Source organism: Erinaceus europaeus, chromosome 5, assembly GCF_950295315.1.
Source record: "Erinaceus europaeus chromosome 5, mEriEur2.1, whole genome shotgun sequence".
Taxonomy (NCBI): Eukaryota; Metazoa; Chordata; class Mammalia; order Eulipotyphla; family Erinaceidae; genus Erinaceus; species Erinaceus europaeus.
Window position 1 is genome coordinate 94,307,486 of NC_080166.1, and position 27,220 is coordinate 94,334,705.

Genomic DNA, 27,220 nt, shown 5'->3' on the forward strand with positions numbered 1-27,220 from the left:
CTCCTCAACGTGGATCAACAACCATAGAGAATATTCCATCTTCCGAAGGGAGGCTGGACAACACACTATGTTCCACCTGAGGAAAAATGGGTCCTGAAATTGGGGCAGCTTGGAACGTTCCTACTCATTACCACAGAATGTGAGCTCAGATCTACAAGGATGCAGAGGTCATATAGGCTCCTAAGCTGAATATAGGCCCCAGATGACATCAAATAGATGGGGTTTACAGTCAATAATATTAATACACTTTTCTTATTTTGGGGAGCTACTGTCTTTCTTGATCCAGCTTTCTGGTCCTTTTTCCACTGATGACATCATGTCCCCAGACAATAACTTGAATCCACCTGCATATTAGATGCCAGACTCAGGGGAAAAAAACAAAAACCAAAAGCTAGTATAGTCGTGGGCCCTTTGGAATATACCTAATGGCCTACTATCTATCTATAAAATGGAAACCCCAACTCTTTATGTGAACTATTCCAGCCTTTAGGTTCATGATTAGTCAACAGATTGTTTGTCTTTATTTGTTTAGCTGTTTTTTCAGCCACCTGGTTCCAGGTGCTAACAATATGCAAACTGGCCTTCCTTGGGCAGACAACCCCACCAATTAATCCTGGAGCCCTGCATCCCTAGAGCTTTGTCCCACTACGAAAAGAGAGAAGACAGGCTGGGAGTATGGATCTACCTGTCAATGCCCATGTTCAGCGGGGAAGCAATTACAGATGCCAGACCTTCCAAATTCTGTACACTATAATGACCCTGGGTCCATACTCCCAGAGGTATAAAGAACAGGAAAAGGGGATGGGATACAGAGTTCTAGTGGTGGGAATTGTGTGGCATTGTACCCCTCTTATCCTATGTTTTTTGTTAGGGCTTCCTTTTTAAAATATTTTTTTTAAAGCACTATATTGAAAATGTCATGTGCCTATATATTGATCATTTAATCTACCATACAAAGATTAGGTGACTTATTACTAGTCATCATCATTCCAGTGTAGAAATCTGAGAAAATTAAATATGGAGAAAATTGTAATTTGCTATGAAACTATATTTAATTTTAGTGATAGTAAAGTTGGATACTACCCATTATATCATGGTTTGTTTCCTATATTTGTAGCTAACAAAATTCCTAATTCATTTAGACTTTAATACAAAGAAACTTTTAATTTCCCCATCTAAGATTATGTGTTCATTGTTGTCTAATTGTGAATTTTTAAGATTTTTTCATTATTTATTTATTCCCTTTTGTTGCCCTTGTTGTTTTATTGTTGTAGCTATTGTTGTTGTCATTGTTGTTGGATAGGAGAGAGAGAAATGGAGAGAGGAGGGGAAGACAGAGACGGGGAGAGAAAGACAGACACCTACAGATCTGCTTCACCTCTTGTGAAGCAACTCCCCTGTAGGTGGGGAGCCAGGGGCTTGAACCAGGATCCTTATGCCAGTCCTTGTGCTTTGCACCACATGCACATAACCTGCTGCGCTACCACCCAGCTCCCTTTACTGTGATATTTTTATTGTGTATATGGATCCTATATTAAGAATATATGATTATATTGAATATCTGAATGTTTCATTGTGATATATCTCTGTACTATGCTAATAGGTAAGGTATCATTCCTACTGTAGATTATTTCATCTAGCAATAAAAAGCAGCCAATGCATGATGGTAGAGAGGGACTTAAGTTGGAGATGACAGTGTTTGTAGCCACCTATTATGAGGAGGTGAGAGATTGTACCAACTGTGTAAACAACTGTATTATAAACAATGAACCCCTCAATAAAATAATAATAAAATGAGGAAAATGTAAGAAAATAAAAAACGATATGTCTCTTAAGATGGTTGTGTTTCTTTTGGATATATCCCCAGGAGTTCCCAGGTCACGCAGTATCATGCTTAAAGGCCCTGGGTTCAAGCTTTTGTTTCCACTGGCATGGGGGAAGCTTCATGAGCCATGGACTAGTGCTGCAGATGTCTCTCCTTCTCTCTGCTTCTCTCTCCCTATCTCATCCCTCTTTCAGTCTGTACATGTTTCATCCTTGATCAAAGAATAGAAAAAAAAGGCCTACAATTGAAGTATTGTTATGGAAACACCAAGCCCCAGTGATAACACTGGTGACAAAAAAAAAAAGTTTTATGGTCTTATGTAAGTATTACAGAAATTACTTTTTATTATGAAGGTAAAAGAACCATTAATGAATCATTCTTTTTAATACAGTGGAAAAATTCCCTTTGTCACTAGTAAGGTTACATCTGTTATTAAAAACTGTCATAGCCACAAGGAGCTGAAAATGGCAGCTATATACATAATAAATTGAATTGAAATCTAACTTATGATATTTGAAATATGAGCTACACAAATAGTAATCTTGGAATACAAGTACTAACTTTATTTGATCTGTTAAACCATTTTTTTGCCCATAGGTAAAGTATTAAGAATAGGTGACTCCAGAGCCATGTCAATAGGACAGAAAACCTCTAGTGAGAAAGAGTGTTGAAGTCAGACATGAAATGATTTCATGTGAGCCACCAGAAGATAAACTAACACTATATTTCCATACTTGGATCTCTGTTATATGGGACATCTTTCTTGACTGCTCAAATAGACAATTTTAGTTGTTGCTTAGACTGGGTCATTGAATGTGGTCTAATCTTATGTTAAGTATGTGTTAGATACTCCTAGGTAATCTTCTTTTTGTAGAGTCCTTCAGAGACAAGTGTTACTCCCCTGGAAGCAATGGATATTTTGAATGTAATATAAATTTGATTGTTTTATTATCTTACATGGAATAAAGGGAGACTGCCATTGTTATCCCCCCCCATATAATTAGTCACTAAAGTGAAGTACGGGAACAAAAGAGCACAAAGGTAATGTCATTGCATTAGGTAACTACAGCAGCATAAAAGGTCTTAAAGTTAATTGTCTTTCTGTGTACACTGTGTCTTCTCAATTATACTCTATTACTGTCAAAATGGGTCCTTATGATTTATTTAATATCTATTTGTATCCTGGTTTCTGCATGTCATTATATATTTTCTTGGGAGGATACAACGTCTCTCAGAGTAAATATGTAATGATTAATCTAGATTTGAAAATCAAATGTACATTTATTGTTCTTTACCATTGAAATCTTTACATTTTACATTTGGCATTTTGGAGATTAAATTTTTTTTAAGTTTTATTGCCACAAGTGTTATTGGTGTGTTCGGTGCCAGCACTATGATTACATCATCTGTGGAGGAAATTTTTTTCATTTTTTTTCTTTTCTTCTTTCATTTTATTTGATAGAATAGAGAAGAACTGAGAGGGGGAGGGGAGATAGAGAGGAAAATAGAAAGGTGGACACCTGCAGACCTGCTTCATTGCTCATGAAGTACCACCCCTGTAAGTGAGGAGAAGGATCTTGACTTTGGGTCCTTGCTCATGGTCATGTTTGCATTCAACCATTTGTGCCACAGCCTTATCCCTGAGATTAAGCATTTCTTAGAATATTACTATCATGCAATTTTTTTCCATGCCTCAGAAGAATTAGTTAATTCTTAGAATTCAATTCTGAGAGTATGGGCCCTGGATCATTTTGGGGTGCAGAAGGTGGGAAGTGTGGCTTCTGTAATTGCTTCCCCACTGAAAATGGACATTAACAGGTTAATTCATACTTCCCTGCGTCTTTCTTTCTCTAGAGAGGCAAAGATCTGGGAAAACAGGGCTTCAGGACACATTGGTGGGGTCATCTGCCCAGGGAAGTCCAGTTGGCATCATGGTAGTATCCAGAACCTGGTGGCTGAAAAAGAGTTAAGATATGAAGCAGAACAAATTGTTGATTAATCATGAACCTAAAGGCAAGAATAATGCAGATGAAGATTTGGAGTCTCTATTTTGGAAAAAGTTAGTACATCTATTATAGGTATATTCCAAGGGGCACATGACCCTACTAGTTTTTGCCTGAGCCTGACATCTAATATGCAGGTGACCTAAGTTATTGTCTGGGGAGATAGTATCATAGTTGGAAAAAGGACTAGAAAGCTGAATCAGGGAAGAGAGTATCTCCCAAATCTGGAAAAAGTATATAAATATTGTTAACTGTAAACCCCTTTGATTTGATCTGGGGCCTCTAGTCAGCACAGGAACCTCTGTAACCTCTGCATCTCTGTATGTCTGAGCTCACATTCTGTGATCACGGCTAGGAACTCTCCAGGCTGCACTAATTTCAGGACCCATCATCCTTGGGTGATAGGTAGAATATGTTATCCAACCTCTCTTCAGAGAATAGAACATTCCATACCCTTGTTGATCCCAGAAGGATAAAGAATAGGAAAGCTATCAAGGGAGGGGATTGGATACGGAGTTCTGGTGGTGGGAATTGTGAGAAATTGTACCCTTCTTATCCTATGGTCTTGTCAGTGTTTCCATTTTATAAATAAAAATTAAAAAAACGGGGAATATATATATATATATCTACTTAACATATATATATATAATATAATTAGCATATATCAGGAACCTTGGGAGAACTACTGCAGTTCTACTGGAGGGGTTGAGACACAGAACTCTGGTGGTGGGAACTATATGGAGTTACATCCCTCGTATCTTACTATTTTGTAAACCAATATTAAACACTAATAAAAAAAAGAACTGAAGGAAAAAAAGAATTCAATTTTGTGACAAAACATTCCAGTTGGTTTACAAGTCTGCTATAATTGACAACATGTATCTCATTTATAAGGAAGAAGTCTAGCATAGGCTAATAATCCTGTGTTAAAATACTGAATAGCAAAAGTATGTTTGAGAAACTCATTTTCCTCCCAGTCCATCACTCACACATCTAAAACTTAGATGATATTAGGAACAATGATACACTCACTGAGTAAACAAACAAGCCAAAAACAGACCTAAGGTGCCAACTGTAGTTCTTTTAATTGGCCATATGAAAGTCATTATCAGCCTCCTCTCTCATTGAACTTGATGATCAGCTTTCATTCAGTTCACATAAAATTTGCTCTTTGTAATGCTCCCCATATTTCTTGGCTTCTGTGCTACCATGTTCTATTGGGTTTCTTCTGCCTCCTTTTCTGTTTAACTTGCCTCTGTGTGTTCTTTAAATACTTGCATCCTGCAGATTTCTGCTCTTACTAACTTTTCCTTTTCAATTTATCTACCTTATGTAATATAGTAAGGCTTTGTCTTTCACAGTAGGGCTATGCAAATCAACAACTACCTAGTTTTACCTTGTATATTGCTCTTATTTTGTTGGCTAACAAAGTGCTGTACACATAGTGGTTCAAAAAACAGTCCTTTAGTGTTTTGTACTTCTGTAGGTCGGAAGTCTAGAGAAAGTTCACTGCAAATATTCAGTCATCATTATTCTCTCTTTTCTTCCCAGAGATTATATTACATTCACTCTTTTGTTTTTATGTTTCCAATATTCCTATTACATTCAAATCTTTATCTGTAGTCACGGCTTCTTTTCTGAATTTCAAACTTAAAAGTTCCTTAAAATTCACATATCCAACTCCACTTGGATATGTGAATTTAAATGTAATTTATCTAAATATAAACTTTCGATTGCAGCTGGGGAGGTGACTCAGCTAGAATACATACTTTGAATTCATGAATGTCTGGGTAGGGTTACTGGCATTGCATATGACTGAGCATTGCTCTGGTCTCTGACTTTCATAAAACAAATACACCTAAAAAATTTTCTGATTGCAAACCTATTTTAAAAAAAATTATAAAAAGCAAATGATGAAAAAAACATAGGATAAAAGGGGTACAACTCCACACAATTCCCACTAGCAGAACTCCATCCCCCACCCCCTCCCCTGAGAGCTTTTCTATTCTTTATCCCTCTGGGAGTATGGACCCAGGGTCATTATGGGGTACAGAAGTTGAAAGGTCTGGCTTCTGTAATTGCTTCCCCGCTGAACATGGGCATTGACAGGTTGATCCATACTCCCAGCCTGCCTCTCTGTTTCCCTAGTGGGGTGGAGCTCTGAGGTTGCAGGGCTCCAGGACACATTGGTGGAGTCCTCTGCCCAGGGAAGTCCAGTTTGCATAATGTTAGCGTCTGGAACCTGGTGGCTGAAAAAACAGCTAAACAAATAAAGCCGAACAATCTGTTGACTAATCATGAACCTAAAGGCTGGAATAGTGCAGATAACGATTTGGAGTCTCCATTTTGTAGATCGTTAGTAGGCCTATTTTATGTATATTCCAAAGGGCCCATAACTATACTAGTTTTTTGTTTGAATTTTTTTCCCCTGAGCCTGACATATGATATGCAGGTGGATTCAAGTTATTGTCTAGGGAGATGATGTCATCAATGGAAAAAGGGCTAGAAAGCTGGATCAAGGAAGAGAGTATCTCCCAAATATGGGAAAGGTGTATAAATATTGTTGACTGTAAACCCCATCGATTTGATGTTATCTGGGGCCTATATTCAGCTTGGGAGCCTATATGACCTCTGCATTCCTGTGGATCTGAGCTCATATTCTGTGGTAAGGAGAAGGAACGTTCCAAGCTGCCCCAATTTCAGGACTCATTTTCCTCAGGTGGAACATAGAGTGTGTTGTCCAGCCTCCCTTTGGAGGATGGAACATTCTCTCTCTCTCTATCTATCTCTCTCTATCTCTCTCTCTAAGATTTTATTTATTTATTAATGAGAAAGATAAGAGGAAAGACAGAAATAACCAGGCACCACTCTGGTACATGTGCTGCTGGGGATTGAACTCAGGACCTCATGCTTGAGAGTCCAATGTTTTATCCATTGTGCCTCCTCCCAGACCAGACAAGGATGGAACATTCTCTATCATCATTGATCTACATTGAGGGCAAGGTCCTATAGGGGCCCTTTGTGTTGTTCCTGATAAGATGACTGGTAACAATGGAGAGAGGGATCTATTTGAGGTCTCCATCCATCATGTATATTTATGAATCTCAGGACTCCCCAACTAGGGCCCCAGCTCATGGGGTGGACTGATAGTGACTAAAGAGTCATAGTTAAAGTATGCCAGCCTCTTGCTATTATTTTAATAAGGCTAGCTTTGGAGTGACTGAATAGTAAATAGGTGAGGAGGTTATCTAAGTCTAAGCAGAAACTATTTCATTAGGAACTTCCAGGTGTCTTTTTAGGTCTACTTGCTTGTTGCATATATTGTCTCACTGCAGACTATTGTGCAATTTTGCTTTAAGGTATATATTTTGCCTTAATTTATGGATACATGTGTACATATACCCTATCTCATGGGACTTGGTCTATATCTAGGTTTTGGGACTTTGTTAGGAAGTGAACCACCCTAGATGGAATTAGATAATCCTATGAGAAAGGAAACATCTCACCAGAGTAATTTTTCCTAGTGATTCTTACCGTAGAAAATAGTATCATTCTGTGAATTTTCATGTATTTTTTAATTACTATTCAGTCACCAAAACATTTTGGATTATCTACTGTATCTAAAACACTGTGGCAAAGTATACAATCATCGTGAAAACAGATGGTCTCAGCCCCTATAAATTTTACAATTAAGTGAAAGAGACATATTATGCACTCTGTCCCAGATTTATCAAAACAAATCCTTCATCTCAACTTCTTTAGTAAACATTCTTGTCAAAGCCACTATATCACGTTCTTGAACTTGCAAAATAACCCTTCGTATTCTTGGATTTATGTGTTTTGTGGGAAAAGCTTCCCAGTGAGCTCTGTATTCATTCAGATCAAGCTCGCCTTAATAGTCTTATTTTATTTTTTTTGCCACATACACATAGTATGTATAGAAACTGGTCAATATGCACACATGTTGTTCATATGCACACATGAATTATACATGAATGCAAAGACATATGGTATGTGTACAGTCTGTATGTATATCCTCGTGCCAAAATCATTTCCAGTCCAGTATTTAAAATTATAAAATGATGCAAGTCATTAGTGCTATTCATATAATTTTAACTTTTAAGTTGAGGAATTGGTGTTGTTGAAGTGCCAGGACCTTGAGCATGGTTGATTTTAGCACTCTAAGGCCAACTTTTTCTTTTCTTCTTGCCGTGCTAGCTTAGCAGGCAGGAGACAGACGACCAGGGACTCATGGCTGAGCTGGGAACACAGTTCAGTCTTTATTGATGAGGAATGCAGTGCAAGCTAGCTAATATAATCTCTCTTCATTAGAAAGCCCTGTCCTTTATATCTCCTGAGGCGGAAGTGTCAGGTTGGAAGGGGATGTACGTAGGATAGGGGGTGGGGAGAAGGAAAAAGCTAGGGAACCAGTGGGGATTAAATGATGGAAAACAGGATGTAACTAGGAGAGGGGGCGGAGTGGAAAAAGAGCTTGAACCAGTGGGAATTAAACCAGTGCAAACAAAACAATGATTATGTAAATAGACCACAGCATCAAGCAATGCAACAGAAGGGGTCTTAGAAGCAAAATTTAGAAGCAGACCAACATCTTCTCTCCTCTTTTCTTTTCTCTTCTTTTTAATTTAATGTAGTGAGAAGCAGAGGAAGAAGTCTGAGAGGCATCATAGCAGTGGAACTTCTTGGTGCTTTTGCACTCCCATGTAGTGCTGGGGTTCAAACCCAGGGTTTGTGCATGGCAAGACATTTACCCCACTGGGCTAGCTATTTTTCTGGCCACTAAACATTAATTTTTAATGTATTTAATAGTGATGAATAAGGTGGTACTTGGGATATAAATCAAATAGTAAAATAGTTAAGTCTCCTTAACTTGAAAGTATTTGCTGACTTTATAAATGCACTTTATGATTGTGCCAAAACTTTATTGTTACAAAGCAAAACTGAAAGTTTCTAGAAGATTGAAATGCAACTAATTTTGTAGAAAATAATAAAAATTATTGCTAAAAGAGGAAAACTTACATTCAAGCTAACTGAATATGATTTTACAATTATTGTTTTATAGATAACTACTTTGGATCAACTCTGATGCTGAATTCAGAAGAATATTAAGGTAAGCTATTTATTTGGTATGTGCAGATGTGTATTCATTCTAAGTAGTACAAATATGTGATAAAACTATGTATACCAGAATATTTAAGCAATTGTTTTAATTGGGTCATGACGCTTAATGATGTTGGTTACTTATTATCCTTTTGTGAGATTTCTCAATTTGAAAAAAATTGAAATATGTGATTAATTTCTTGGTGACTTAAATCTCCTTTCTGTGCCTCTCTGAAAAGTTTCTTATAAGTGAACTGTTGTGAAAATACACCAAACAGTTGTAAAACAATAACAAATGAATAGTGCAATGCACAACAACGTTAATTAAAAGATGTCGGAGGGAGTTGGGCGGTAGCACAGTGGGTTAAGCGCAGGCGGCACAAAGCACAAGGATCCTGGTTCAAGCCCCCAGCTCCCCACCTGCAGGGGAGTCGCTTCACAAGTGGTGAAGCAGGTCTGCAGGTGTCTATCTTTCTCTCCCCCTGTCTTCCCCTTCTCTCTCCATTTCTCTCTGTCCTATCCAACAACAACGACATCAACAACAACAATAATAATAACTACAACAACAAGGGCAACAAAAGGGAATAAATAAATAATAAAAAAAAGATGTTGGAATGTATTTTCAAATATATGCTGGAATAATGGAACATAATCTGGATATAACAAACAACACTATCAATGGTGACAATAATATTATTTACTTAAATGCAGGTATTCTAAATGTTTCATGTATTTTCCATTTAGTCCTAAAAATTAATGAAATTAAGGGGGACTATTACCCTTGTTCTTTTTTAATTGGGAGGTTAATAATTTATAGTATAGCTGTTGGCACATGGGTACATTTTTTCATCTCACCAAGATAGATAATTTCAAAAACACTTTTTTTATTATTAATTTTACCTTTTGTTGCCCTTGTTGTTGTAGTTATTAGTGTTATTGCCGTCATTGTTGGATAGGACAGAGAGAAATGGAGAGAGAAGGGGAAGACAGAGAGGGGGACATAAAGACAGACACCTGCAGACCTGCTTCGCCACTTGTGAAGCAACCCCCCTGCAGGCGGGGAGCCAGGGCTTGAACCGGATCCTTACTCCAGTCCTTGTGCTTTGCGCCATGTGTGGTTAACCAGCTGTGATATCGCCCGACCCCCACTTCAAAAACATTTAATCCCAAATACATCTTTCTCTTTCTGCCTTATCTCACTGAACATGATTATTTCAAGCTCCCTCTAAGGAATTTATGTCATCCAAGGAATTCATTGTTCTTAATAGCTAAGTAGTATTCTGTTGTGTACCATGACTTTCTTAGTCTTTCATCTGTTTTTGAACACCTACTTTGCTTCCAAGTTTGGAATATAACAAATTGTGTTTCTTTTTTTTTAATTTTTTAAAATTTATTTATTTTATTTATTCCCTTTTGTTGCCCTTGTTTTATTGTTGTAGTTATTATTGTTGTTGTCGTCGTTGTTGGATAGGACAGAGAGAAATGGAGAGAGGAGGGGAAGACAGAGAGGAGGAGAGAAAGATAGACACCTGCAGACCTGCTTCACCGCCTGTGGAGCGACTCCCCTGCAGGTGGGGAGCCGGGGTTCGAACCGGGATCCTTATGCCGGTCCTTGTGCTTTGCGCCACCTGCGCTTAACCCGCTGCGCTACAGCCCGACTCCCACAAATTGTGTTTCTATGAGCATTGGTATCCTCATATCTTTTTGGATGGTTGTGTTTAACTCTTTATTCTTCTTCTAGCGTTTGCCCTTCTTCCATAGCCAGTCAACAGCGTCAGGTTGAGCCTGATGTAAAGTTTCGAGACCTCCTTTGAACTCTTTATGATAGATATATTCTCAGGAGAGGAATTGTAGGGTCATTGAGAAGGTCCAGTTCTAGACTTCGGAGAGTTTTCCAGACTGTTCTCCACAGGGGTTGGACCAATTTATATTACCTTCAGCAGTGCAGGAGGGTACCTTTGCCCAAGGAACCTCTCCAACATTTGTTGCTATCCTTTTTGGCATAAGGGATTCTCACAGGAGTGAAGTGTTTATCTCTTTAAAAAGAATCTCATAAGAACAAAATATGCTGAAATTGAAACTGTAAATTTTTTAAATTGTTATTTACAAAATGGAAATATTGTCAAGACCATAGGATAAAGGGGGTACAATTACACACAATTCCCACCACCAGAACTCCATATCCCATCCCCTCCCTTGAAAGCTTTCCTATTCTTTATCCCGCTGGAATTATGGACACAGGATCATTATGGGGTGCAGGAGGTGGGAGGTCTGGCTTCTGTAATTGCTTCCCTGCTGAACATGGGCATTGGCAGTTTGATCTATACTACTAGCTTGTCTTGAGGAGGTGGGGCTCCCGGAAACATTGGTATGGTCACCTGCCCAGGGAAGTCAGGTTAGCATCATGGTAGTATCTGGAGCCTGGTGGCTGAAAAAGAGTTAAGGTATGAAGCAGAACGAATTGTTGACTAATCATGAACCTAAAGGCAAGAGTAATGCAGATGAAGATTTGGGGGTCTCTGTTTTGGAAAAAGTTAGTAGACCTATTTTAGTTATATTCCAGGGTGGGTATGACTTCAGTAGTTTTTGCCTGAGCCTGACAGCTAACATGCAGGTGGACCCAAGGTATTGTCTGGGGAGATGGTGTCATAGTTGTGGAAAGGACTAGAAAGCTGGATTAGGGAAGAGAGTATCTCCCAAATCTGGGAAAAGTATATAAATATTGTTAACTATAAACCCCATCAATTTTATCTTGGGCCCACAGTCAGAACAGGAACCTATGTAAACTCTGCATCTCTGTTTGTCTGAGCTTGCATTCTTTGGACATGGCTAGGAACATTCTAGGCTGCACTAATTTCAGGACCCATCTTCCTCAGGTGGTAGAGTATGTTGCCTAACCTCCCTTTGGAGAATGGAACAGTCCCTACCATTGTTGATGCACATTGAGGGCAAGGTCCTATAGAGGCCCACAAAAGGGTCCATTATATTGTTTCTGATGGAGATTACCATTGACAGTGGAGAGAGGGAATTGCTAGAGGTCTAGGCTCATCATGTCTGTGTGGGAATTCCAGGATTCCCTGACTAGGGCCTCAGGTGATGGAGTGGGCTGGTAGTGACTAAAGATTAGCCGTTAATGTATGTCAGACTCTTGCCCTTATCCAGCTTTTGTAGTCCTTTGTATGGCAAGTGAACCTGTAAATTTAAACAGTTTAGTTGAATTGATGCCAAAAAAATTTTGATACTCTGCATTAATCATAGGAGAAACACCATAAACAAAATGGCTAAAAATACCAGTGAGAATATGGAATGTAAAACAGAGAAATAACAGAATGAAATGATATAATGTGTATAATTGTTGTTCTGAAGGAGAGAGTATAACTAAAAACATAAGGATGTTTCAGAAATATTTGAAGGAGTAATAGTAGAGAATTTTCCAAAATGTGAAGTCCTAGAGTCCAAGGAATATGAACAGAATAAATGAGCAGAAAACTACAGCTAAGTACATAAAAATGAAACTGCAAAACACCATTAGTAGAGGAAAATTAGAAGCAGCTAGTGGAACAAAAAGTAACTCAGAGAAACTTATTTAGGCTAGTGGACAGTTTATAAGTAGCTAAAATGGAAACTTGAAGTAATTAGAATATGAACTTTATCCACAAGATCCTCTCTCTTTTTTCCTGCTCCTCACTCTTATCATCTCTCTTGTCAGATGAAAATTATATTTGTATTTTTTCACTCAACCTCTGTAAATTCTATGTAATATTTATAATAGCTAATAAATGTAGATGCATAGCATAAAGATATATAGCATATTTTTTTACATATTTTTTACATAAACACCCTTCCCACCACCAAAAGACTGTGTACCATCCCACTCACCCACCCCATCCCCTCTGCCACCCCGGGAAGCCGAATGTCTACCCTTACCCTCACACCAGGGTTTTTACTTTGGTGCCCTACTCCAGATTTAGTCAAATCCTGCTTTTAGTTTCCCTTTCTTTTCTTCTTTCTCATCTTCTGTTGATGAGTGGGATCATCCCATACTCATTTTTATCTTTCTTAGCATAATTTTATCATAATTTATTTATCATTTGTAATATTTAATTTCATCTCACTGTAAGCTAGGTTCTGTCCTAAGAATTGGGTATCTAAAAAAGGAAAATTTAACCCAGGTTGGCAAAATAGCTTATTTGGATAATGTGTTGGCTTACTATGTGCATGAGCCAAGTTTGACAGTAGAACACTGTTGGTATGCATGAGACCCCTTCTTTTTCATTTGGTTTAAATCCCCCCTGCTTAACACTATTCTATTTACATAACCACTGCATTCTATTTACATAACCACTGTTAACAAGCAACACCCTCCCCCCAGGGCATTGGTGGTTCAGTGATAGGATTCTCGCCTGCTTCGCCCTCTCCTTGTCACGCTCTGATTTTCACCAGTCACTTTTCTCTCCACCCTCTCTATGTCACATCCTGTTTCCACCCTACTTGGCAAGTATATATATAAAGACAGCATTGTGAGTTTTACAGTACTTGAGTTCAGCTTAGCTCGTTTTAGATTGTGCTGTGTCCTGCATGAATAAAGAGATACTGCCTACAGCTCAACCATGAGTCCCTGGTCGTCTGTTACCCACTTGTGAAGCCAGCCCGGCGAAAACAACCTAACCTGTCGAAAACAACAGAACACACTGCATTGAAGAAAACTTAGATAGTGATAATATGGTTTATTTCACACTCTCTCTTTGCCTTTTTATGTATTATACTTTATATCTGAAAAACAGATGATCTGGAGCCATGAAGGTTTGGAAACAACCAAAAACAAAACCAAAAATAAGTATCTCGTCTGTTGTCTTTTATTCATGTGATGATTTTATTTATTTATTTATTTTTAATAATTTGACACTAACTATAAAGGAATACCATTTTCTTATTTAAATTTTCTCTTAGTTGCCTTTTTATTTCACTTTAAAAATATTTATTTATTTATCTATTTATTTAGGAGATTGAGGGTGGTAAGAAAGAGAGAGAACCAGATTAGTCTAGCACATGTTGAACGGGGGGCATTGAACCTGGAGCTCATTCTTGAGAGTTCAATGCTTCATTTATCTATTGTATCACTTCCCAGACCACTATATCTCATTTTATCTTTTGTAAATTTTCAATCACCCCCTAACTCTTCTTTTTTAAATTATTATTTATTTATTTATTTTTTATTTAAGAAAGGATTAATTAACAAAACCATAGGTTAGGAGGGGTACAACTCCACACAATTCCTACCAGCCAATCTCCATATCCCACCCCCTCCCCTGATAGCTTTCCCATTCTCTGTCCCTCTGGGAGCATGGACCCAGGGTCATTGTGGGTTGCAGAAGGTGGAAGGTCTGGCTTCTGTAATTGCTTCCCCGCTGAACATGGGCGTTGACTGGTTGGTCCATACTCCCAGTCTGCCTCTCTCTTTCCCTAGTAGGGTGTGTCTCTGGGGAAGCGGAGCTCCAGGACACATTGGTGGGGTCTTCAGTCCAGGGAAGCCTGGCTAACATCCTGATGACATCTGGAACCTGGTGACTGAAAAGAGAGTTAACATACAAAGTCAAACAAATTGTTGAGCAGTCATGGACCCAAAGCTTGGAATAGTGGAGAGGAAGTGTTAGGGAGGTACTCACTGCAAACCCTAGTGTACTTCTGCTTTCAGGTATATATTTTGCAGTAGTTTATGGATACGTGTGAACATAAGCTCTCTCTCACAGAAACTGGTGTATATCTAGGTTTTGGGACTTTGTTAGAAAGTGAACCACCTGAGATGGAATTAGAGTATACTATGAAAGGAAAGGTCTCACCCGAGTAATGAAGCTGAAGGGTTGTCATTCCACACGTGAAGTCTCTGGACACAGTCTGAAGTGAAGCATGTGTATACTCCTATGTTCATAACAGCAAAATTCTTAATAGCTAAAACCTGGAAGCAACCCAGGTGCCCAACAATAGATGAGTGTCTGGAATACTATGCAGCTATCAAGAACAATGAACCCACCTTCTCTGACCCCCTAACTCTTCTAACTGCTACATTTTTAAAAATGTGGTACTGAGGCTAGAATTCAAGGCCTCACATATGCATGGTATACATTCTACCACTGAGCTACACTTTCAGCCCCTATAATAATACAGTTTGATCAAGACTTAGCAGGTATCATCAATCAAAAGTAACTTGTTTAGCACCAAATATTTGTTCACGATTCTGTTTGACATTTCTGAAAACACTGGGGAAAATGTTATATCTCTACTGTATCTTTCAATGTCATTAAAGACTATTTATTATAGTAAATTTTGGAAGATTGTCCTTGTTGTTATTTCTGTTGCACAATTGAATTATTTTAGATGTTTAATAACTTGAGCTCCTCATCAATTATATTACAATGAATTATAGATTAGATATTAAAAGACATTTGTTTCTCTGAGCATGACTAATGTAAGAAAAATCTCATGACATTTTATTTCATTTACTTGAAAGAAGAATTCATTATTACATAGAAAGAAATCCAAGAAAGCACAGGGGATTTAGTGCTTGAGATTCTGTGAAGAATGAAATAAAAAGACAATCAACTTTTCATAAATCAAACATAAGCTTTTTTTCTCCTAGAATTACACAATGGAATTAATCTAAAAGTTCAAGAAAAACATTTTAACATTGGTAAATATTGTATAATTCACATTTTCCTAGATAAGTGCTTTTTATTATATATATAATGCCTTGTGACATCCCCTTTAAAGAGGATTCATATTCATGTCAGACATAATTGGTTGGGATTCTAACTTTCCAAATTACTAGATAAAACTCTTGGGCAATCTGTAAGTCTTTCCTGAAACTTTATCTCACAGTTTTAAAAAACAAATTCTCTCTCTCTTTGTCTCTCTGTCTCTCTCTCTCTCTCTCTGTCTCTCTCCAAATTCACAGGAATCCAGTGTCTCCCTTTTGAGTCTCTCTGCAACATTACCTTCTTTGACCCTTATTCCAAAATATACTCTCAAATTTAACCCACCCTACTTTCAGATCCCAAATAGAGACAAAATTCAGCTTCCTTTCCTCCTCCTCCTCCTCTTCTCCCTCTTTCTCATCCTGCCACCAAAGTCTGTGTCTCATTCCCCTCCCCATCCCCCACCCCCTATGAAGCTGAACATCTACTCTGCTGCACCACGTTTGAAGGGATCGGGTCCTTGCACTGTAACATGTCTGCTCTACCCTATAAGCCACTACCCAGCCACCCAACTATTAGTCTTAAAATGCCCACTGTCATACAGTGATCAGAAAAGAAATGACAGTCAACCTCTTGTCTTTTTTTTTTTTTTCAGGAACCTCTAATCCATGGTTCCAATGGTCACACTCTCCTTAGCCTCATGGTTAACTCTTAGTGATTTTTTATTTACTTTCCAACCAACAACCTCAATGAGGTTCAGTTATACTTCATATAGGTTTCAAATAACTTTAAACCACACAGTGCAAGAGATGATAAACCAGATGTGATTCCTGGCATAACGTATGCGACGATGATGCTCTGGTTCTTTCTCTCTTGTTTATATATTTTAAAAAAAAACACTAAGTCACAAAAAGACTACTTCTCCAATCTCAAGTAAGCTCTTGGAAAATCTACTCTAAGAGTCCTCACTTTTCACAAACGGCATGGGTGGGGAAGGAGCTTCCTGAGCCTGAAACAGGTCTGCAGGTGTCTTTCTTTCTATCTCGCTCTCTTTAAAAATTTTCAAACAACTTTTTTTCTTTATTGGGGGGATTAATGATTTACAGTCAACAGTAAAATACAGTAGTTTGTATATGTGTAACATTTCTCAGTTTTCCACATAACAATTCAACTCCCTCTAGGTCCTCCTCTGCCATCATGTTCCAGGACCTGAACCCTCCCCACCAGCTCAGTCTTTTTCTTTGGTGCAATACACCAAACCCAGTCCAGGTTCTGCTTTGTGTTTTTTTTTTCTTATTTTTCAACTTCTTTTTTATTATTAGTGATTTAATATTGGTTGTCAAGAGTATGAGATAAGAGTGATACAATTCATACAGTTTCCACAACCAGAGTGCCATATTCCATCCACTCCATTGTAAGCTTCCCGATTCTTTATCCCTGTAGGAGTATGGACCAAAGATCTCTCTAGGGTGCAGAAGGTCAGAGATCTGGCTTTTGTAATTCCTTCTCTGCTGGACATGGCCATTGACAGATCGATTCATACCCCTGCCTGTCTAAAATTTGTATTTACTTTTTTATTGGATAGAGACAGATAATTGAGATGGGAGGGGATAAAGAGGAAGAGAGAAACACACCAACTGCACCACTTGAAAAGCATTCCCCCTGCAGAGGAGGACTCAGGACTTAAATCTAGATCTTTGCACATGGTAACATGTGCACTCAACCAGGTGTGCCACCATCCAATCCCTATCTTTCTCTTTTCCTCTCAATTTCTCTCTGTCTAATAAAATAGATAGGAAATATTTAAAAAAAAAAAAAAAGCAAAAAATGGCCTCTGGGTGCAGTAGATATGTAGTGCCAGCACCAAGTCCCTGCAATAACCTTAGGGGAAATAAAAAAAAAAAATAAACAAAGATAAAAATAAAAGGAATGGAAAGGAAATCTATTCTGAGTTGTTCTGTTGGGTTGACGGATCACAATTAAGGTCATAAAAGAACTTGTTATAGGGAAATAAGTACTTACTTGTTAACTACTTGTTAGGGACACATAAAATGACCATAAATATATTATTTTTTATTTAATTTATTTATAAAATAATAAATAGAAAATACCAACAAAAGCATAGGGTAAATGGGGTAAAATCCCACACATTCCCGATCACTAGGGTTCCATATCCCATCCCCTCCACTGGAAGCTTTCTTATTTTTTATCCCTCTGGAAGTATCAACCTAGGGTCATTATGGGGTGCAGAAGGTGGAAGGTCTGGCTTCTGTAATTGCTTCTCTGCTGAACATAAGTGTTGGCAGGCTGATCCATACTTCCAACCTGTCCCTAGCTTTCCCTAGTGGGGGCAGGGCTCCAGAGAGATGGGATTCTAGGATACATTAGTGTGGTCCTCTGCCCAGGGAATTCAGGTTGGCATCATGGTAGCATCTGTAACTTGGTGTCTGAAAAAGTATTAAGATATAAAGAAGAACAAATTGTTTAATAATCTGGAAACTAAAGGCACGGCAGGTGATATTTGGGGTTACTATTTTGGAAAAAGTTAATAGGCCTGTTTTAGGTATATTCCAAGGAGCCCATGACTCTATTAACTTTTGCCTGGGCTCAATAGCTAACATGCAGGTGAGCCAAATGTATTGTCTGGGGAGATGATATCAATAGTTGGAGATAGGACTAGAAAGCTGGATCAGGGAAGAGAGTAGCTCCCAAATCTGGGAAAAGTATACCCTTTACTGTAAACCCCATCAATTTGATCCGAGGCCTATATTCAATGTAGAAGCATGTGTAACCTCTGTATCCCTATAGATCTTAGATTGAATTCTGTGATCATAGCTAGGAACATTCTAGGCTGCACCCATTGCCAGACCCTTCTGCCTGGTGTAGTAGAAGGTTTTGGCCCAACCTCCCTTTCAAGAATGGGGTAGTCCCTACCATTGTTGATCCACAGTAAGGGCAAGAACCTGTAGGAGTCCAAAGAGGGATCCATTATATTGTTCCTGATGGAGATGACCAGTGACAGTGGAGAGAGGATCTCTTAGAGGTATAGGCCCATCATGTTTGTGTGGGAGTCCAGGGATTCCCTTACTAGGGCCCTGGGAGATGAAGTGACCTGGTAGTAAGCCAAAGAACCATCAGTAAAGTATGCTGGTCACTTGCCCCTATCTAGCTTTTGTAGTCTTTACTTTTTTCTCATAAGGTTGGCCTTGGAGTGATTGAGGGAAATTAAATAGGAAGTAGATGAAGAGAGTATCTAGGTCTTAAGTAGAAACTATTTAATTAAGTACTTTATGTTGTCTCTTTTAGGTCTTCTACATGCTTGCTGCACTTATTGGGTCACTGCCAACTATTGTGTGCTTTTGCTTTAAGATATATATTTTCCCCTAACTTATGGATGGATACATGTGTACATGTGCTCTGTCTCTTGGGCTCTGGTTCATCTCTAGTGTTGGGGCTTTGTTGGGAAGTGCATTACGTAAAATGGAATTAAGGAATCCTGTGAGCTAGGAACAGTCTCACCAGAGTATTGGGGCTGCAGAATTGACATCGTAGCCCTGTCATCTGTGGACACAGTCCGAAGTGAAACATGTACAAGTGGTACTGGTTGCATTAATTAGGTTGAGATCAGCAGAAGCAGTATCAGTTGGTATGGGTTGAGAGAAGCCTGCTGAAAAATGAGCCACTCCCCAGAGGCTCCAGGACTGGGAGAAATATGGGTTTTATAGAGAATGGGGAGGGTTCCTGCTGTCTTAGAGTTTAAGAAGGAAAAAGATAGTTATTATTATAGTCAAGTTATTTGGAAATTTAATTGACTTTGAAAATCCCATGTTAGGATTTTCTGTATCATATAAAACCTCACCATGTTTATGTCCTTTACTGCTATTTACATATTAAGATAGTGATTTAACTAGCTACTTTTGGTCTCTCTGGGTAAGGTTATAGGTGATTTAATGTTTCAAAAAAAGTCATTATTGGAAATGTATCGATAACTTAAGCTCACAATTAAGATACAATCAGGTTACCATTTTGAAGCCTTAAGTGCTTAGATTAAAGGAATATTCATAACTAGGATCTATGCATCAAAAAGTTTGAGAAATTCCATTTATTTTACCACTCTCATATTGATTAAATAGTAGTTTATAAGACTATAAATTAATAGGAGTGTATGTTAATACCATTCCTGCCACCAAAGGTCTGTGTCCCTACCTCCACCCCCTAAGAAATTATTTCTATATTATTAAGTTCACAAAAGAAATTTCTACTCATTTGAAGTTATGCCTCATCAGGTATACAATAAATCATGTTGCTGTGAGGGTTAACGAGATGAAATATACTAAAGCCCCACAATAGACATAGATCAATTTATATATTCTCCTTTGTCCTATAGACTTAATTTTAGTTTAAATATTTATTGTTATTTTATTTCATGTAAACCAAATGAGATTTCAGAACCTATATGAGATGAAATTTATGTTTCTTACCCCTTTCAAGCTAGAAAAGAATAGTCAATAAAAATGCCTTAAAGATACAGTGATTGTTGCACAGATACTGATTTGATGAACATTTCGAGATTCACTTTCTTTTTTATGATATCTTATTTATTCACTTATGTATTGAATAGAGAAATAGAAAGGGAAAGGGGATATTGAGAAGGAAAGAGAAATACCTGCAGCACTGCTTATGAAGCTTCCCTTCTGTAAGTGGAGACCAGGGGATTGAACCCAGGTCTCTGCATTGTAACATGTGGACTCAATCTGGTGCACTACTGCCCAGGCCTTTGACATTCACTTTTATATGTATAGATAATGTAAACTGATATTCTGTTTCTATTTTCTGTTTTAATACTCATGCTAGGTTTTTATTATAAGCATTTGGAGAGAAAAATGATATGAAATCCCTCTATTTGCAATTTTTTAAAATTGTTGAGTCACCTATCAGTTAATGAAACAAATAATCAAAATTTTTTTAGCAGTGAACTTAATGTAGAAACACAGATGTCAAAGTTGAATGATGCATACCTGAAACTTGTGTTGTAATGCAATGTCATTGCAATGAAAAAATAGGATTTAAAAGGAAAAATATAAATTCTCTACTGTCATTCAAATATTTAATTTAGAAAAAAGTAAGCCCATTTCTGATGAGATTATTTATGTATTTATTTTTGCCACCAAAGTTGCTTAGTGCCAGCACTATGAATCCACTGCCCCCGGAGGCCATTTTATTTTATTGGATAGGACAGAGAGAAATTAAGTGGGGAAAAGGGAGATGGGGGGTGATAGACACCTGCAGACCTGCTTCACTGCTCCTAAAGCATCCCCTCTGCAGATGGAGAATGGGGGCTCAACCTTGCATCCTTGAGCATGATAATATGTGTGCTTAGCCATGTGTACCACCAACCTGGACCCATGATGATATCATCTGAGAAATTATTTCACAGTTTGTTTAAGCAGTTTATTGAAAAAAAATCTCATTTCAAATTTAAAGGAAATTTTCTCGAACACTTTAAACCATTTTATGGAAATTTTAAGACAACAATGTACGTATATATCCCAAGGGCAGTCTCAAGAGATAGGAAAGCATATTGGATTTTTATCCCAAGATGACTACCAGGTCTATGACACTAACTTCCTCCTACCTCATACAGAATACCTATTAGAAGACTTCACTAAATCCTATAGGACATAGAATGGACTTTCTTCTCTTCTCCATATCTGTGCCTCTTTGCCAGTTTTCAGGTCCCAGCAGCAATAAAAAATTCTGGGCTTCTGCTTCTCTATAGTCCATGAACCTGGGATGAGAGCTGCCACTAAATATGTAAAATACCTCAATTCTCCAGGGGATTATTCACTTCTTACCCTACTACCACTAAGAGAGGAGAACTGTGGGGATCTTACTTCTCCATCAGTTCTTCTCTCTAACTTCCTTTATGAAGTTTAAGAAATTGATTTTATTTTAAAAGATCTCAGAAAACCAGTTCTGTTTTCCAATAAACAATGACCATAAATCTTGCAGCAATTAAGGTCAGCCAGCCAAGCATCCTATCCAAACCCAAAAAAACAAAACAAAACAACAACAAAAAAACCCTCCCTTTTTCTTTTAGACACAGTTTATGTAAGAAGTTCCCCACTAGTCCACTGCTGGGGTTAAGAAGGAACAGTTTTCTCAAATTGTTTATTTCATATTGATAAAATATGAAAATAGTAGGTTACGATGTTAGCCTTTAATAAGAAAACAGGAAGGTTAGAGATAAACCAGAAATAAGTTTATTTGAAAATAACAGAAATGGCAATTGTAGGGATATAGGTTCAGGTTAGAAATACAAATCCCATGCTGGACATGATAAACTTTAGAAAGTTTCTTAGAAAAAAAGAAGGATTAGTCTATAGCCACACAACCCTGAACATGCCTGAGCTCCTCTGACCTCAGGAGCTAAGCAGAGTCATGTGTGGTTATTACCTGGATGGGAGAAAAAGAAGCTTGAGCACATGGTTGAGGGTTTGGTTAAAAATATGTCAGGTGGAGGGATCATAAAGTGAATCTAAAATTTATGGATTAGAATATAATGCCTTGTCTTTTCCTTCTACTCTAAATTACACTTGATTCTCTATCATCTTTAAGCAGAATGAGCCAAGGTATGCAGTTATTATTGGCTCTTCTGTGTGATTTTCCTTGGAATGACGCCTTTCCCCCACCTCATCCATCTGGAACACATCTACTGTTGATTCAACATTCAGTTGAATGACACCTTTCCTGATATTTTTATCTTCCTTACCTCTTCTGGGGGATTGTTTGATTTCTATCCTTTCTCCTTTCTGCTTGCTCTGAGTCATATTTATTTTTATTTCAGCACTGATAAAACAATATTGTATTTGTTTCTACACAGCTTTCCCTCGTATGAGAGAAAAAAAATATCTTCTAGATTCTTGTAAGAGACCCCCAGCCCCCCAATAATACAAAAACGGTTAACAGGATAAAACAAAAACAGAAGTTTAATGACATATATACTTCCTGTATACATAGGAGAGATTTAAAAGATTGAGAAACCCCTTCAACCCATTCAGTCCTTTTTGTCAGCTAAGGACAAAAGAAAATTTGAAGGCTGAGTAGTGTGTGTGTGTGTGTGTGTGTGTGTGGTGCATGTGTGTGTGTTGGAGGTAGGTGGGTAACAGACCGGTTGTGGAAGTTTACCAGGTAAAGGACAATAAAAAAAGGACATGATTTTATGCAGATTAAGTCTGTATTATTTCCATAGCTATGTCATCCTCTTTCTGGTAGGAAAGAGAAACTCCCTGATAAGTGAATATCACATTTATAAGGGTGCTTCTTACAAAATTTTAGATTCTATTTATCTGTCTGATATTTCTTAAAAATTATGACCTCAGGTATTGGGGGTGACTCTGCAGGTAAATACTTTGCTATGTATGGGGTCCTGGGCTTATTCTTCCATCACATGGCAGCATAATGGGCACCACCAAGGAGACTTCAGGAAAACAGATTGGTGCTTTAGTGATTCTTCCTTTTCCTCTCTCAAAAATATAGAAGGCAATTCAGTGATACCTTGTATGAGTGAGGGAGGTGCTAGACTTACTCTCCTATACCTTGTGTTAAATGAAAATGAACTGAAAATAATCCTTATACCAAACAGGCCTGCTTATGGTGACATATTCTGATCCCCTTTATCATGTTAGATTAAAAATTAAAGTGCTGTCTAGATTGGAAGGTCGGGAAGGATCTGGAATCTCATGTGATTAAGTTTATACTATTTGTCTTCTACTTATCTAGTTAGCATTCTTTAATGCTGGATTCTACCCAGACGTGTGCAAAATGAGATCATATAAAACAAAATAAGGAATCTAGTTTATACTTCACAGTACGAAAAAAAAAAAAACCTTTGAGATAAATATACTCTCTGAGTAGCACTTTGGGTGAATATTTTTCAACTCTTCCTGTAAGAGACAGCAGCATTATTTTTGCATTGCTGAAGTGCTTTGAGAGTAATGCCCCAGTGACAGCAGAAACAGAATACAAAGGCAAGTTTGTTTTTATATCTAAATGGGAGCTTGTTGGTGAGGAGCTGTGCCAGCCAGTGCAGAGTGGAATAGTGTTTTAGCCCTCTCAAGATAGATTGATTGCTGAATAGCTAGAGTTCCTGCTGTTTCATAACCTGTGCCTTGAATTTGAAAGTGAATGACTGCTCTTCTAAAATTTTTGCTCATTTCTTATTTTACAAATAAAACTCACCACTCTATGCATTTTAATCCACACCTACTCATCCTTCCCCTCAGGTAACCTTAGTTCTGCTGTCAATGTCTAAATATCTACTTTTTTCCCAATTTGTTAATCAATTTGATATTCTTACACTGAAGACGTTTGTCTTTTTCCTTCTGCTTTAGTTTTCTTTACATAAACTCCTTCCTATTTGCTGGGAATGACAGCAGTTCTTTTTTTTTTTTTTTTAGGGCTGAATAGAATTTCATTGAATGAATACATCACATCTTTACCTACTCCTTTATGGATGGTCACTTCAGTTAGGTCCCAGATGTTATAAATGGTGCTGAAACATAGGGGTGAATGCAAATTTTGTTTTCTTTGGATAGATACTTAGAAATGGAATTCTTTTATTATATGGTAGCTCTATCTTTAGCAACCAACTTGCACTCTAACCAACAGTGCACAAAAGTTTCTTTTTCTCCAAAATTTTTCTAACATTTATGACTACTGTTCCCTACCTTTTTTTACTCTTTGAAGAGATATTGAGAGTTGGAGGGAAAGAAAAAATTTTTCTATTCTATGTTTTGTGGGGAGTTAGTCAATCAAGCTAATGAAGACCAGAGAGAGTAATAGGAGAAAAGTATGGTGAATCCACATAACTGAATTATTAAGGAAACAAAGGCTTTTGTCTTGAATTTAGGACTAGCATGGAATCTGAACCTCAAGGGAAGATGACGGGACGCAACTGATGAGAGAAGGTGGCTCTTGCTGGTGACTGATAAAGAGCAGATACTCTGTTGACATATTTTTCCCGTGAATATATAATCATATTTTTTCTTTTAATTTTTTATTATCTTTATTTATTTATTGGGTAGAGACAGCCATAAATCTAGTGGAAAAGGGGGAATAGAGAGGAATAGTGACACCTGCAGCACTGCTTCACCACTCATGAAGCTTTCCCCCTGCAGGTGGGAACCAGGGACTCGAACCTGGGTCCTTGCACATTGTAACAGGTGCTCTCAACCAAGTGCGCCACCACCTGCTCCCCCTATTGTTGGTCTGCTTCTAAATTCTGCTTCTAAGACCCCTTCTGTTTCATTGGTTTAATCCCCCCTGCTTACATTGTATTCTATTTACATAACCACTGTTAACTAAGCACCCCCTGCCTCCAGGGCATTGGTTTAATCCTCACTGGTTCGCACTTTTTCCTTCTCCCCACCCCCTGTCCTACATACATCCTCTTCGGACCTGACTCTTCCATCTCAGGATATATAAGGATCTCAGGATATATGTATATCTATATATCTCAGGATATATATATATATATATATATATATATATATATATATATATACACACACACACACAAGACTGTGATTAGAGATAGCTTAGATTGCACTGCGTTCCACATGAATAAAGACTGAACTGCGTACCACTCAGCCATGAGTCCCTGGTCATCTCTCTCTCCTGCCCACTAAGCTAGCCCGACACCCTATGATCATACTTTTTCTATGAAGATAGCTTTCTATGATAGAAAGTATATTTCTGACAAAAATCCCATTTCTGGGTAATGTCTCCAACTTCTAGCATTTTGGTTCATTAAGAGAGAAGTAAAAGTTTTTCTAACCTGTAATGCCCCAATTGGAGCATCTGTTTTGAAACATCTAACTAAGAGGTACATCTTGGGAAGACCTTTCTGAATATCATGAGGAAACCTAGCCTTCACTCTGAAGCAATTCTATAGATGTAGTTAGTATCTAAAATCAGCTGACTTTAAGTGGAACATGTTAACATCAATGAAGTAGTAGAGCCTCAGTAATTTGAATGATTTAAAACACTACAGTTTTCCAGAGAAAATAAATTCAGTCTTAAGTTTGAAGTGTAATGGATAAAAATAATTTTTACCTCTGCCTTTCCAGATTTTTGACTAAAGTAACTCCTAGAAATAAGCCAGACTAAAAGGAGTTTATGCTTTAAGAGATCAGGAATATAAAACCCAATAAAGTGAACTAATCAGGTGGCTGTTCTACCTTTTAGACAAAGAAGCACTGTATTTATGAATAATTAACAAAACAATTTTAATCTTGGTTTGTGGATTGGTAGCAAGGCTATTAGTCTACCTCTATGCTCAATTCCTTAGTTATGCTGATAAATATACACTTTTTAACCTTTTTATGGGTGAGGGTACCTTTCTTAAAATTTTTAAATTAATTTTTAAATTTTATTTAATAATGATTGACAAAACCGTAGGATAAGAAGAGTACAATTCCATACAAATCCCATGACCAGAGTTCACCTTTCCCCTCCATTGAAAGCTTTCCTATTCTTTATTCCTCTGTGATCACGAACCCAGGATCATTATGGGGTGCAGAAGGTAGAAGGTCTGGCTTTTGTAATTGATTCTTTGCTAGACATGGGCATTGGTGAGGATATCTTTTATATGGACTGTATTTATAGTTTTCATTGGGAACAAAGAGGGTCTGCATGCATTTCTTATACCAGCTTATTTCTTTACTTACTTTATTCAAGATAATTGATGTATCAAAGTTTTGTGTGTTGTAGCTTATCCTAGACTGTATCAGCAACTTCTGCTGAATTTATAGTCTTCTAGATTGCTCTAGTGATTTTTCCTTTTTACTTTCCAAGCCTCAACTCCAATCCTGTAAGCAAATTTCTTTAAATAAATAGGTTTAAGGGGGCCTAAGAAATAATTTAAAAATAAAATGATAGTAAATATGAACAGTACTCGAAGCCCTAGGTTATGAGAAATGAAAACTTGCAGTTTATTAGATAAACTGCTATTCTCTATTTACAAATATTTGAGATAATAAGGAATACACATTTGGAATGATACAGGAAAATATTATCTTTTAAGCAACATTCACTACTGGTAAACAATATTAGTGAAATTATTAAGTCAAGCAATTGTTATTTAAAAATATTTACATGTGAGAGAGAGGAGAGAGAGACAGAGAGAAAGCAGGAGAGAGAGAATTAGAGGATCACACTGGCATATGTGATGCCAAAGATCAAACCAGAGACCTTGTGCTTTTAAATTCAATCACTGCACTCCCTCGTGGGCCATAAGTGAAAGAATTATTAACAGTTATTAACAGTATTTCACCATCAGTTGAGGTTTAACATTTTTGGCAAAGAAGGAAAGTAACAGTTTAATCACCCTGAGTACAAAAACATGTTCTGGGAATCAGAAGTTTAAAAAGTAAAAGTCATCAAATTATTTTTTCAACATCTCTTAAAAGTCATTTCAACACCAAATTTGAACACCTTAGCTTTAAACTATTAGACATTAAGGAGAAATCTAACAAAATTCCCAAAAGGATGACTATGTTCCTTGTGATGACAAACTGAAA

The 27,220-nt window shown here is 37.5% G+C and overlaps 1 protein-coding gene across 2 annotated transcripts in view; it reads left to right on the top strand.

Annotated features, from left to right (window-relative positions):
- The window catches only part of CNTN1 (contactin 1), a 340,636-nt gene that overhangs the window by 84,444 nt on the left and 228,972 nt on the right, over positions 1–27,220 (top strand). For both annotated transcript variants that reach the window (XM_007531154.3, XM_060191553.1), the window contains exon 2: positions 8,909–8,956. The gene's annotated coding sequence lies outside the window, so the exon portion shown is untranslated. The remainder of the gene's footprint in view (positions 1–8,908; positions 8,957–27,220) is intronic.